The sequence below is a fragment of the Oryctolagus cuniculus genome, chromosome 19, assembly GCF_051225735.1.
Source record: "Oryctolagus cuniculus isolate XC-2025 breed Fujian yellow rabbit chromosome 19, ASM5122573v1, whole genome shotgun sequence".
NCBI classification, from domain to species: domain Eukaryota; kingdom Metazoa; phylum Chordata; class Mammalia; order Lagomorpha; family Leporidae; genus Oryctolagus; species Oryctolagus cuniculus.
In genome coordinates, this window is record NC_142885.1 from 46,928,293 (window position 1) to 46,943,331 (window position 15,039).

A 15,039-nucleotide genomic window follows, 5' to 3' on the forward strand; every position below is an offset into this window, starting at 1 on the left:
TAACTCTTACGTCCCCCCATTAAACAATTTTAAAAAGCAAAATATAAAAAATAAAATGAATCAGGGGAAGACAAATGGGCCTGGGTGAAGATATCAGCAAGCCACCCAAGACCCCAGAGGAGGTGCAGGGGGCAGAGCTGCGGGTTGGAGCCATCCACTGTGCACCAAGAGGCTGCAGTTCCGCCGTCCCACACCTGGGGGCGCGGTTCCAGGTGGCCGCCCAGCGCACCGAGGCAGGTCCCTGGCATGGCCCCCAAGACTGCAATGAGCGAGGAGCCCTCCGGACTGGAGGCTCAACCCCGGACCCGGTGCGACCCCCGCGCGGCGTGGCGTGGCGCGGCGACGGCCCCCTTGCGTTTCCGCTGCAGGCCGCGAATCCTGACCGGGACCGGTGGGGACGCCGAGCTGCCCTTCCCAGCCCCAGGCCCTCAGCTCACGCCAGACGCCCGACGCCCCGCGCCCCGCGCCCCGCGCCCCGCGCCCCGCGAAGCACCTGCCTGTCCCTCACTTCCTGCAAACGCGGGGAGGCAGCCAAGGACCTCAAAGGATTCCAGTAACGCGTATGGGAGCTCCCGCTGTCAGACCCCAAACCCACTGAGCTGTGGAGTTGGCGCTCCTGCGGGACTGCTCTAGCCCACGCTCCAGCGGCGAGCCCGGGCGGCGTTTCCGCCCCGGGCTGAGGTGAGGGAGGCCTCGGCATTAACTTACGGTGCCGCACCAAGGAAGAGGACGTGGCGGGGAGAAGGGCTTCGGATTACCTGGATCCTCACTCCTCTGCGGGGCTCTCCTGAGTGTCGCCAAGGCTGCCGCTGGCACCCCGCTCCTGCAGCCTCCGCACCAGCCCACCAGCCGTGGGCGAGCACCCGGCGCCCCCGCGCCCTCCTTCGCTGCCGCACCCAGCTCCCCCGTGGCGCCCGTTGTTTTCCCGCCTCAGAGGTCTGCGAGGTTATCCTGGAGGCCGCCCTGACCGCCAGGGACCCCCTGTGGGCGGCCGGGTCCTCCATGGACACCTGGGGCTGAACACCTGCCTGCCCCCTGAGGGCAAAGCAGAGTCCGGGTCACCAATACCTCTTGGGTGATCCATTGCGTTGCTTCTGCAATGGAAGTGAAATTTAGTTTCTTTCTGTATCTACTACATCCTGTCCTGGGCATTAGGTGTTCTTAGCATTTCTTTCTTTAAAAAACGAAGAAAGCGGGCTTGCTGCTTTCTTGTGTCACTTTCACAAGTGTTCTCCAGAGGCTTTTTTTTTAAGATTTATTTATTTATTTGAAAATGTTACACAAGAGAGAAGGAGAGGTAGAGAGAAAGATGTCTTCCATCTTCTGGTTCACTCCCCAATAGGCCTCAATGACCAGAGTTGTGCCAATTGGAAGCCAGGAGCCAGGAGTTTCCTCCTGGTTTCCCACGTGGGTGCAGGGGCCCAAGCACTTGGGCTATCTTCTACTGCTTTCCCAGGCCATAGCAGAGAGCTGCATTGGAAGTGGAGCAGCTGGGACTCCAACCAGCGCCCATATAGGATGCTGGCACTGCAGGCGTCAGCTTTACCCACTAAGCCACAGCGCCGGCCCCTTGTGTTCATAAACTCACACTCACAGAGCATAAATATAAAGGAGCGGCTGATTGACCTAAGTACTCGCTGCTGAACACCACTGCAAGTGAAAATGAGGCTGAAATAAACCCACAATGAAGTGCAATGTGAGGTGGTAGTTCAAGGGAGAGCAAAGACAGGAAAATGCGTAAAGAAGGCTAGTCCTCTAAAAGTGTCTTGCCAGAGAAGCCTCAAATGTAGCAATTCTAGGACTCTTTCACAATAAGTTTAATCATAGCACACTTGTTAATATTAACACGTAGGTTTGTATTAAGTGCATATATATATATGCATCTTATTTAAAAACCCAAAAATGCCTATTTGAATTTAAAATTTCATTTCTAGAAAAAAGAATTTTACTTTTACACATAGAAATACAAATAAGTCATTTTTAGTATTTCAAAATAATGCTCTTCAGAGGATGAATTTTCTTGTAAATATGATATAAACACCCTTAAAAAAAAGCAAGACCAATTTTAAAGGAAGGGTCACTGAGGAAAGAAAAATCAAATATGCCCAAAACATGTAATACAATATCTGTATAAAATATCTGTTTATGAAATGATGTAATATTATACATATATGTATATATATATATTAATACACAATGGTAATTAAAAAGTTTGTGGGGAAATGGGATTAAAAAACAAGCTGATTTTGCTATAAAAACTTTCAAAATCTATGCATAGTTTTTTCACAATATCATTTACCATAACCTTTTGAACATTCTCATATTTAATTAGTGCATTCTAATAGAAACTTTGTCTTTTTATAGTCAGATTTATTTCAAGATTTAATTCACTTGAAAGGCAGAGTGACAGAGTAGGGGAGAAAAAGAAAGAGATAGCTATCTTTCCTATCCACTGGTTCAACCCCAAAGTGGCCTCAATTGCTGTTGAGCCAGGTGGAAGCCAGGAACCTGGAGCAGCAACTGGGTTTCCCACAAAGCTGGTAGGGGCCCAAGTGATATCATCTAGCCTTATTAATAATTTTGGATATTAATAAATTTGTGGGTTTTTGCTGTCTATTCAGAGAAGAATTCTGAATATCAACTCAAATAGACCAGGCAACATGGTAAGTTTTTAAGCATTTTATTCAGTGGGAGAAATGCCCAGGAAAGTGAGGGCTTTAATCAGGGGAGAAAGAAGTCTGGAAGCTGAGTAGGAACCATACCAGGCAGAGAGCAGGCTGGGTGCCACGTGGAGCAAGCATGCAGGCAAGAAAGCAGAGGCAGGGCAGAGGCCAAAAAGCCGCATGCCCGAGGGTGTGTGGCGACAAGGGGAGGGCCTTTACTCCACTTCAAAATGGGGAGTGGTTGCATAGTCTGATGGGCAGGTAGTCGTACAGGTGAGGTCAGGTAGGGGCATGAGATCACACAGGGGTGTAGTCTCCAGTTCACAAATCTAATTTATTTGATCCTATCTGCCTCCCTATATCACAAGTACTTGGGCCATTTTCTGTTGCTTTCCCAGGCACGTTAGCAGGGAGCTGGACTAGCACTTTAATATGGGATGCTGGCATCACAAGCAGCAGCTTAACCTGCTGTGCCACAATGCCACCCCCTGAAATTTTATTTATTTATTTATTTTTAATATTTATTTTTATTTATTTGAAAATCAGAGTTACACAGAGAGAAGAGAGGCAGAGGCAGAGGGGGAGAGAGAGAGAGAGAGAGAGAGATGTCTTCCATCCATTGGTTCACTCCCCAATTGGCTGCAACAGCCGGAGCTGTGCCAATCCGAAGTCAGGATCCACGAGCTTCTTCCAGCTCTCCCATGTGGGTGCGGGGGCCCAAGAACTTGGGTTATCTTCCACTGCTTTCCCAGGCCATAGCAGAGAGCTGAATGGAAGTGGAGCAGCCGGGTTTCGAACTGGCGCCTATATGGGATGCCAGTGCTTCAGGCCAGGGTGTTAACCCTACTTTGATCATGCAGAGTGGACAGATGTGGAAACAGTGGGCAGGACTCTCAGCTAAACCTGTAGTCATCCAACTTAAAGACCTGTACACTTACCACAAAGACAATACTCCCTAAGGCCGGAGGCACAAGATAGACTAAAGCCCACCACTAACCAGCTAGTGAAACTGCAGTTATCACTGGAGTGTGTGCATCCATAAAACACACCTATCTAGAAGTCCAAAAGGGGGCTGACAAGTGGCAAGTAGTGCAAGACCTGAGACTGACACTTAAATCCAACTAGAGCCTCTTGAGCCTAAACTATACCTGTGAACTGCTGGAGGATTTAAAACTACTCTTCAGGAAGACATCTGAGTGATAAGTATCTCAAATGAGGGCTCAGTCCCCACATGTTCCAGGGCTAAGGTCATTATGTCATCCTATCCCACTGGGGCTAATTAAATTTCTTAGCTTTCTTTTCTCCTCCTATATATACAGTCCTCTCACGAGTCCAGGCATGATGCTGCCTGGACCAATAATCTACTTTTATAATGTATCTGAAGACATAGTGAAAAACAATAACCTATCACAGTGCTGGTTGTGTCATCACTGGCTATATCTTGGAGCTAAGTAACTGTTCAGTTCCACCTGTTCAGGCCCCTGGTGGCTGTCTCTGAGTGCTAATATGTGTTAACTGCCTTGTAAAATTTGTCTGTCAGAAACTAGACTCCAGATGAAACTCCAAAGGGGGGCTACCTTCTACCAAAGCCACCTGGATGGTCACGATCACCACCCTCAATCTTCCATAACCTAAAAGGCCCTTAAGACAATGACCCCCTGTAAGCAGGATGTAGCCAACACAAAATTGACACCCTGGGTGCCTACAATAGTAAGGTGTGGATTAAAAGAGGAGGGGCTGAGGCTGTCTGGTCAGATTAAATGTGTGTGGGCCCCTCACTTCCTGAATGTCTTGTGTAATCAGGCTGCATGCTGTGATGGGGCGGGGTGGGGGGTTGCTCTGAGACCTGTTTGTACCTATCGCCAGTTAACATCTTGTTCTGTGTAGGAGCCTGTTTTTTTTTTTTAAATTTATTTATTTGGCAGATAGAGTTAGATGGTGAGAGAGAGAGAGAGAGAGAGAGAGAGAGAGAGAGAGAGAGAGAAAGGTCTTCGTTCCATTTGTTCACTCCCCAAATGGCTGCCATGGCCAGCGCTGTGCCGATCCGAAGCCAGGAGCCAGGTGCTTCCTCCTGGTCTCCCATGAGGGTACAGGGGCCCAAGCACTTGGGCCATCTTCCACTGCCCTCCTGGGCCACAGCAGAGAGCTGGACTGGAAGAGGAGCAGCCGGGACCAGAATCCGGTGCCCATATGGGATGCTGACACCACAGGCGGAGGATTAACCAAGTGAGCCACAGCGCTGCCCCCGAGCCTGTGGTTTTGACATTGTTTTCAAGCTAGTCGCAATCTTCCACCCAGAACTAGCAGCAGGGGAGCTGGGTCCACCAAACAGGAAGCTAGCTCTTAGAAACTCCTATTCATGCTGTCACCAAAAGACCCCCACTAACACCATGGGCCCTGAGCCAATGAGCATACACTATGTGATACTCCCATCCAATAGGCGCCCCCACAGCAGGATCTCATAAGAAATCAGCAATATCTTAAAACCCCAGTGCACCTCCTGAAAATCAGTGTTCCACTCAGGACATCCCATCTCTGTGCATTTCAGACTTTCACTCTGGATTGCAAACTGACAAAAAAATAAAGTTTCCACTTCTTTGCAAATTGTATCTCATTTCTATAATTAGTTGAGGCAAAGAATCCACCAAACTCTCTCCAGTAATCCCCCAACCCCGCACTGGCAACTGTTAACACATTCCCTTACCCTTTCTATGCATTTGGAGCCTATGAGTTTCTGTATTCAAGTTCTTCGTACAGTACAGAACCATTTTTATAAAGTGTATTTCAGAACAACCCTATGTTAACTATGATACCTACTATAATGTAAATACTTCATAAATAGTCATTGTACTATATTTTTAGGGAATAACAAAAAGAAAACCAAGATGTATATCTTCAGTATGGGCACAATATTTTTTAAATATTTTCAACCAGCAGTTAGTTGATTCTGCAGGTATGGAAACCACAGAATTTTAAGGGACAATTTTGTTTTTCTTTGAAGTAATTGGAATTCTATTGATATAAAGCTGAAAGGTAGATTTTTACATTTAATATATATATGATCATTTTCTTATAATTTAAATTTTTGATAATAGCACTCTTAGTATTGAAGAGTTAAAATTGTATATGTGCGGGTGTAAAAAGTTAAGCTTAAGCTTACAGGTTTAAACCTTCCTGGTGCAGCTGTGAAAATAAGACAGAGTAAAGTAGCACCTTGACAGTAGGGACTCCATTTTGGAGCCCTTGAGACTGCATTCTGGGAAAGCACCCCCCCACCGTGAGACTCTGGTCTGAAACTATGACCTCAACTAGTCGGACAATAGCAGTGCACTACATCACCCTTGTCAACGCACAAAAACCCCCTAGCATGATTGCTCAAGCTTAAAAATAAAAAGGTTACACCTGGGTTACCTGAGCTAATAATGAAAATGTGATTTGTCTATGTCTTAAGATCATAATTGCTGATTGTAAGATATTAGCAACCGTGCATAGCAACCGTGTATTCTCCCCTTCCTGGTTTTGCAGTTTTTGCCTTTATAAACCCTAACCTTTGGTTATTCGGGGCTGCTCTGCTCATGTATGATCAGACAGCCCCAGCATGCTGGCTAATCAAAAAAACTTCCCCGTGCTGTTTGCATAAGAGACGTGTCTCTTGGTGACGTTTTTCGGGCGGTCGACTCTAACAGTATTATATATACTCACATATCATCTAATGAAGAGATTTACTGGACCAGCTATTCTCTCACTAGAACTATGTAATACCAAACTCCTAAATATTTGCTACTTTGAAAGAAAGGAAATAGCTAGCTAACCTCATCACTAGCCCAAAGGTTGCTATTTTGAAACAAGATAGAGGAACAGGAGGATGAATGGAGATGAGCAGTTCAATGTGCTAGAAACTGTAATGCTTGCACTAATAAATCCTCTGTTTAATTATCCCATGTGGCTTACAGTGACATGTATTGTTCAGAAAATATTTGCCAAGACATGTGTGAATCATCATTTGCTTTCTTTTCAAATATATTCTTATAAAACACTGATGTATGTCTATTTCCTATCATTCTTGACTTCATTTGCCTATAGCTATTTTTGCATTTCTATCATTTTGTGTATTTATTGTATTTAGCTAGATTCACTGTGAAAAAACATTCCAATTCAGTAATTTTATTATCAATTCAGACTAACTTTCTAAAAATATTTTCTGCTACATTAAAGGCAGAGAGAGAGAGAGAGAGAGAGAGAGAGAAAGGAAGAATCTTCTACCCACTGATATACTACTCAAATGTCCATCGTTTCCAGTGTAGACCAAGCCAAAAGCAGGAGCCAAAAACCCCATCCAGGTCTCCCTCATGTGTGTCAGGGGCCCAAGCACTTGAACCATCATCTGCTGCCTTCTGGAATGCACTAACAACAAGCTACATCTAAACTGGAGTAGCTGGATCTTGAATCAGCTGTTTGATAAGTTGAATCCAGGTGGTGGTTTAACTGGCTATATCAACTGGGAAGTTGTTCTGGGAGAGAGGCAGCTGTGTCTCAACCAGATCCAGGTGACTGAGGAGCCTATGACAGAAGCACCGCAAAAGTTAAGTTAAGTTAAGGTGGGTAACCCAGCCTTCCAGTGTCCAGCCCAACCTCCTGTTCCACATGGAGGAAACATAGGAATATTCACTCAGACTCATCCAATGGAGCTACCTTGCCCAACAGCTATAGGAAAAGCATCCTGAACAGCTCACCCTATGACCCGTGGTCATTATGACCGCTGAAAGACAGCTCCCTGAGGAAAACAGACAAGGGGAAACCAATGGACGCTGATCTGAAACAAGAAGGCAATTCTCTCAGTTTTCCTTCAGAGACAGCACAGTGTCTTTCATCAATTTGTAACACAATGGAAGGCCTCTCTCTCCAGTGTGTGCTGTGGCTTTTGTGGTAGAAGGAAGCAACAGAGACCAAATCTCCCATCAGCATTTTTACATTTTGTTCTGTGGCAATGATAGGATTATCAGAGACCAAGGGCTGTTGGGAATCAAATTAGAAAGGCATAAAATAATTCTAGGGCATTTGATTCCATCTCATTTCCATTTATACCTGGAAAGGAAATGAACTTCTTCACAGCCTGGGAGAGTGAACCTGTCAGAGGCACTTTCCAGAATCAGAGAGAAGGGAGTTCTCTTCGGTCTGAGGGTGGCTGTGGGGCTATAGCTTCCATCATCATGATGGTGGCCACAGAAGCATCCTCCAGGGGGATGGTGGCCACAGAAGCATCCTCCAGGGGCTGGTGCTGTGGCGTAGTGAGTAAAGGCACTGCCTGCAGTGCCGGCATCCCATACAGATGCCAGTTCGAGACCCGGCTGCTCCACTTCAAATCCAGCTATCTGCTATGGACTGGGAAAGCAGTAGAAAATGGCCCAAGTGCTTGGGGCCCTCCACCCATGTGTGAGACCCAGAAGAAGCTCCTGGTTCCTAGCTTCAGACCGGCAGAGCTCTGGCCATTCTGGCCAACTGGGGAGTGAACTAGTGGATGGAAGATCTCTCTCTCTCTCTGTCTCTCTCTCTCTTTGTCTCTCTCTCTCTCCCTCTCTCTCTCTCTGCCTCTCTTTCTCTAAGTCTGACTTTCAAATAAATAAATAAATCATTAAAAAGATGAGGAAGCATCCTCCAGGGCTAGCAGTATGCTGAGGGCCACTGGGAAAACCAGAATGGATTCCTCCACCAGAGCCTCTGTATGAACTCCCAGTGGGGAGACTTGGGGGTCCCTGAAGGAAACAGAGGGGCCCCTTCAGCCATCCTCATCACATAGGTCCCCTGAAAGTCTTGCCTCTAGCATCTGGCCTTGGTTTCTCTCCTTAGCACTCCAGGCAGTGGCTGTGAACATTCAGCTCTACCCCCTGGTGTGGGGGTGTCTACCTCCCACCACCCACCTTCTAGATGCTTTTCCAGCCCGTTCCTGGTTGTGCTGCTTGTGGGAATCTGGCTGTGAAGGGAAAGTCCTAAGGACATGATATTGAGGTCTCTGTACCCCCAGATTCCCATCCCAGGCTGGGCCCATCCGGCCTTATGGGGACTTCTCTGATGCTATGGAGAGCCCAGCCCTCCCATGCCCTTGCTGGTCTCCAGCACCACCCATCTGTGGACTCCTCAGGGCTGGCCCTAGGTCTGCTTCTGACTTCCCTCCCACCCTGCAGGCCATACTGCGTGACCTCACAGCCAAGCTCACCAGCATAGGAAGTCTGCATGCAGCATAGGCACAAGGCACTTCTTCCAACTGCCTTGGTTTTTTTGTCAGGTGTGAGTCTGGGAAGTTATAAAGGGATTCACTTTGAATCTCCTCTTAAGAAAAAACAAACACCCCCCCCACACACAAAAAAAAAAAACCTCCTATCTTTTCGGTGAAAGAAAATCAGCAACCAAAGCTAAAAGGTCCATGCAAGAAAGGGTAAGAAGTGAGATCAGACACAGTTAGGGGTTTTATTTTATTTATTTTATTTATTTGAAAGACAGAGGCAGAGAGAAAGAGGTCTTCCATACACTAAGTCACTCCCCAGATGGCCACAATGACAGGAGCTGGACTAATCCGAAGCCAGGAGCCTGGAGCTTCTTCTGGGTCTCCCACGCAGGTGCAGGGGTTCAAGAATTTGGGCTGTCTACTGCTTTCCCAGACCATAGCAGAGAGCTGGATCAGAAGTGGAGCAGGCAGGACTTGAACTGGCACCCATATGGGATATCAGAGCCACAGAGGCTTAGCCCACTATGCCAGAGCGCCCGCCCCTGTTCTGGTTTAGATTCAACCTCACCGTCCATGTGCTTTATCAGAATATTGGGGGTTGCAGCATGTGGACCCCCCAGCCAGTCACACGCCCAGGAAGACACCACACGTGAGGTCAACACTGACCATTGATGGAACCACAGTGCACGTGTGGAGTGTGGCTCAGCTGGATTGAGAGGAGCTTTTCTAGGGCTCCCAGACTTGCTTTGGGGAATCTTCTCTCCCCCATTCCTACAACAGCAGGTACAACAATGGCTGACAAACTACCGCTCGCTACACACCAGCAGATTCCCCTGGTCTACACTCTCACTGGTTTGTGAACATTTCACCTTCATCTTACCACAGACAGTAAAGTTCCAGAAGATGAGAGGAGGTTTCCAAGGTCAGGGGAGGAAGTGAAAGTGGCTTCCCTCTTCCCTTTGAGAATATTCTATCTCTTGTCCCAAAAGGTGGGTTGCTAGAGGGGTGAGAGGGGTGGATGCTGAAATGGAGCAAATGTAGCAATGTAGCAAGTAGTGAAATGGTAGCAAGTGCAGCAATGAGAAAATGGGGCTTTGGGAGCTGAATGAATTTTCTCCAAAGTGTAAATATATGAGGTTTGTAGTCCCTAAATAAAACATTTTTGGGGAAAAAGAAAAAAATCTCCTGAGCATCCTCAAGACGTACAAATCTATCATCTCCCTTCTCTGTAGGACCCTAAGGATCTGGATCAGTCTGTTTTGCCTGGTTATGCTGAAGCAACAAACAACTCCAGACCCCCAGAGTTTTTACACCACAAAGTTCTATTTCTTGCTTGTGTTCCATGTTGACTTGGTTGTGGTTCTGATCAAAGTTCCTCGTCATTCTAGGGAGACAAACTGAAGGAAGAGTCTCAATCTGTGATGGGTCACTTTTTTTGGCCAAGGGCTAGGGGCTTGGATTATGTTTTCATGGCTGTAATAAAGTACCCAAGGCTGGGCAATGTACAAAGGAAAGAGGTTTATATAGCTCACAGATGGGGAAGCCAAAAGTCCAAGTGGCATAGTATCAGCTCTGGTGATGGCCTCATGGCAGGTGCTCATATCCCAAGATGGAGAGATCACGTGGGAAGACAGGAATCCAGAAGGCAGGAAGGGACCAGGCTCAATCTTTTAAAAAAAATTGGGGGGGGGGGTGACTGGCGGTATGGCACAGCAGGTTAAAGTCCTGGCCTGCAGCCCTGGCATCCTATATGGACACCAATCCGAGTCCCGGCTGCTCCACTTCCAATCCAGCTCTCTGCTATGGCCTGGGAAAGTAGCAGAAGATGGCCAAGTCCTTGGGCCCCTGCACCCACGAGGGCGACCTGAAGAAGCTCCTGGCTCCTGGCTTTGGAGCACCATTGGCCATTTAGGGAGTGAACCAGCAGATGGGAGACCTCTCTCTATCTCTTTCTCTCTATGGCTCTACTTCTCTCTCTGTAGCTCTTTCTTTTTTTTTTTTTTTTTTTTTTTTTTTTTTTTTTTTTTTGACAGGCAGAGTGGACAGTGAGAGAGAGAGACAGAGAGAGAAAGGTCTTCCTTTTGCCGTTGGTTCACCCTCCAATGGCCGCCGCTGCAGCCGGCGCACCGCGCTGATCCTGGCAGGAGCCAGGAGCCAGGTGCTTTTCCTGGTCTCCCATGGGGTGCAGGGCCCAAGCACCTGGGCCATCCTCCACTGCACTCCCTGGCCATAGCAGAGAGCTGGCCTGGAAGAGGGGCAACCGGGACAGAATCCGGCGCCCCAACCGGGACTAGAACCCGGTGTGCCGGCGCCGCAAGGTGGAGGATTAGCCTATTGAGCCACGGCGCCGGCTCTCTCTGTAGCTCTTTCAAGTAAATTTTTAAAAGTCTTAAAAATAAATAAAGCTAAAAAAATTTTTTAATTTAAAGGTTTATTTTATTTCTTTCAAAACTAGAGCAACAGAGAGAAAGAGAGAGATGGAGAAAGAAAGAGATCATTCATCTGCTGGCTCACTTTCCAAATGGCTGCAACAGCTGATTCTGGCCGAAGCCAGGAGCCTGGAACTCCATCCAGGTCTCCCATTTGGGTTGAAGGGGCCCAAGAAGTTTTTTCCAGGCGAATTAGAAGGGACCTGAACTGGAAGTGGAGCAACAGGGACTCAAACTGTTGCTCATATGGGATTCTAGTGTTGCAGGTGGTGGCTTAATTCGCTGTGCCAAAAGCCAGCCTCCCCTTCTAAATATTTTTAAATATATGTTGTTTATTTAAAATACAGGAAGACTGGGGCTGGCGCTGTGGCACAGTTGGTTAACACCCTGGTCTGAAGCACCAGCATCCCATATGGGTGCCGGTTCGAGTCCCGGCTGCTCCACTTCTGATCCAGCTCTCTGCTATGTGCCTGGGAAAGCAATAGAAGATCGCTTAAGTCCTTGGGCCCCTGCACCCATGTGGGAGACCTGGAAGATGCTCCTGGCTCTTGGCTTTGGATCAGCAGAGCTCCAGCCATTGCAGTCTACTGGGGAGTGAACCAGTGAATGAAAGACCTCTCTCTCTCTCTCTCTCTCTGCCTCTCTTACCTCTGTATAACTCTGCCTTTCAAATAAATAAATAAATCTTTAAAAATATAATGAAAGGGAGAGAGATGTTCCATTCGCTAGTTAGCTCCCCAAATGCGTGCCAACAAGTAAGCCAGGCCAAAGCCAGGAGCCTAGAATTCATTCCAGATCTCCCCATGGGTGGAAGAGACCCATCACTGTTGAGCCATCACTGTTGCCTCCCAGGGTCTGCATTAGCAGGAAGCTGGATGGGAAGCAGAGTGGGAACTCAAACCTACATATGCTGATATGAGATGCAGGTATCTCAAGCAGTGTTTTAACTTCTGCACCAAACACCTGCCCCATGAAACATTCTGTAACAATGGACTCTCCTGGGTTCCAGTGGAACTACTTAATCTCTCCAAAGGAGACACCCACATTGAACCCATTATCTTGTGATGGGCCTCCCCACCAACCCTCAGCTCTTAAAGGATCCACCGCCTTCCAACATCGCCACCCTAAGGGCCAAACACAAATACATGAGCCTGGAGAAAACACACTCAAACCATACCCAGAGCAAAGCAAGAGGCAAAGAAGGCAGCTGGCAGAAACACTCCCTGGTTCTTAACATTTTTGCTGGGGTGAAATGGGTGTCATGTCTGCCTAGATGACCTTGGCCACAGTCTGACACCAAGGGGAAAAGAAGGCAGTGCAACCCTCCGCTAAGGGAGGCACCAGGGAGGGTGCAGAGGGGAGTAGTCCAAAGAGGGGCAGTGAATATTTGGGAAAATTAATATAAACTCCTGCAGATAGCAGGGAGCAGAGTGTTTTTAAACATTTATTTATTTATTTATTTGAAAGTCAGAGTTACACAGAGAGAGAAGGAGAGGCAGAGGGAGAGAGAGGGAGAGAGAGAGAGAGAGGGAGAGGGAGAGGGAGAGGGAGAGAGAGAGAGAGAGAGGTCTTCCATCCACTGGTTCACTTCTCAATTGGCTGCTGCGCCAGTCTGAAGCCAGGAGCCAGGAGCTTCTTCTGGGTCTCCCACATGGGTGCAGGGGTCCCTGTACTTGGGCCATCTTCTACTGCTTTCCAAGGCCATAGCAGAGAGCTGGATCAGAAGTGGAGCAGCTGGGACTCGATCTGGCGCCCATATGGGATGCCAGCACTGCAGGTGGCTGTTTTACCTGCTAGCCACAGCACTGGCCCCAGGAAGGGTCATTTAAAAGAGACCTCCTGTCTGTCAATGCCACCTACGAGGACAAAAATATCAATTATATGAAAATATTTTAAAGGGCTGGAAGAAAACTGTGATATAGATATTATGCCTCATTCATATATGTTGTTACACAGATTGGTCTGTCTTAAAAGTATAAATGGGGCTGCTCCAGCCAGGGCAACCATTTAGAGCCTTTAAAACCCAAAAATGATGCCAACACAATTTGAAAAGGGCCATTCGTAATAGATGTGGCAAGTTACCTCTGACTTATTACAAAAGAAATTGATGTTACAAGTGAGCCCTTTACAAAGCAGTCACCAGATATTAGGGCTCAAAGACCTGACTGAGTCGGAGGGAAGGAAATTCAATTAGGGCAGTTAGAGATGTGTTATGTTGTGGGCTTGGCAAAGGAAATAATTCCTGCATTTGATCACCTGCAGATGGTTTCAAAGGCTTGGCCAGGGGTCTGCACACAGGCGGGCACTAGGAAAAGGAAAGGGATGAGGATCAGGACACACATCCAGGTCCAGGGAGGGAGACAAACTTTTAAATCCATAAATTGCAACTTCCCAACTACGGATACAAAATTGCACAGGATGTTCAGAAATAGCACAGCAAGGAAGTGGCCCCTCCAGCAGAGCCTGCAGAGCTTGTTAGGGATTGTAAGGTCATCACTGTGCTTAGAAAGTGGCTGTGGAAACAAAGGGAGAAGCTGGAAGGGCATTCATGGGGAAGGGAACAGCAGGTATACAGACACAGAGGTCCAAAACTACTGTGTGTCTGTGTGAGTGTGTGTGAGTGTGTGTGTGTGTGTGTGTGTGTGTGAGACAGCCATGGATTCCTGCTGTGTACATACATAGATGAGAACTCCAGAAAGCTAGTGGGAAAATGAGATGAAAAGATTATAGTCTATTTTGAAAATCCACCCACAATTTTTTTCATTGTGCACATTTCTCATGAACTTTTTGAAGACCTGTCTGCATGGATTTTAATATTTTTTACTCTGAAAGAAAATTTAACTTTTTTAACTTTTAACTCTATTTTCCATGAACTTTTGAAAGTACTCTTTGTGGGGCCGGCATTGTGGTGCAGTGGGTTAGGCTGCTGCCTGCGACACCAGCATCCCATAAGTGCTGGTTTGAGTCCTGGCTGCTCCCCTTCTGATCCAGCTTCCTGTTAATGTGCTTAGGAAAGCAGCTAAAGGTGACCTGAGTGCTTGGACCCCTGTCACTGGCCTGGGAGACACTGATGGAGTTCCTGGCTCCTGGCTCCTGGCTCCTGGCTCTGACCTGGCCCAGCCCTGGCTGCTGTGGCCATTTGGGAAGTGAACCATTAGATAGATCTGTGTGTGTGTGTTTTCCCTTTCTCTGTAATTGTGCCTTTCAAATAGATAAACCTTTTTTTTTTACAAAAAAGTACCCCAATATATGGTTTGGAAAAGACACCATCCTTACACAGTTTTAAACATCAGTTAGGAATATTATGGTATCCTCTCCTAATTGTGTGTCTGGGAGGCATCATATGGGAGGGAAGTTCCAATGAGACAGACTGTGGACTTGTATAAATGAGAACATGCCCACAATGTTACCTCCTTACCTGTAACTCTCTTTCTAAGATTGAAACTTGAACACCTGTGCATGTAGGGCCTTGCTGGCAGAACTCTAAGCTCTCGGTAATATCAGAGCATGGAATGTAATCATAGGTGACTGGGGCCTTGTGTGTTAGGAGGTAGTGAGGCAGGAAAATGGGGTGGTGCCAAGGGATTGGGCCAGACTGTGATGGAACTTTGTGTGCTTGTTCACAGTTGATTGTGGAGAGAAAGAGAGGTAGTGAGAAATGGTCCCAAAGAATCATGTTTAGAAGCTCACCTGGGCCCAGTGTTGTTGCACAAGGGTTAAGCTG

General features: G+C 47.2%; 1 pseudogene; it reads right to left on the reverse strand.

Annotated features, from left to right (window-relative positions):
- Nucleotides 1-704: 704 nt before the first annotated feature.
- LOC127491465 (MSL complex subunit 3-like) overlaps nt 705-15,039 on the reverse strand; it is an 85,698-nt pseudogene continuing 71,363 nt past the window's right edge.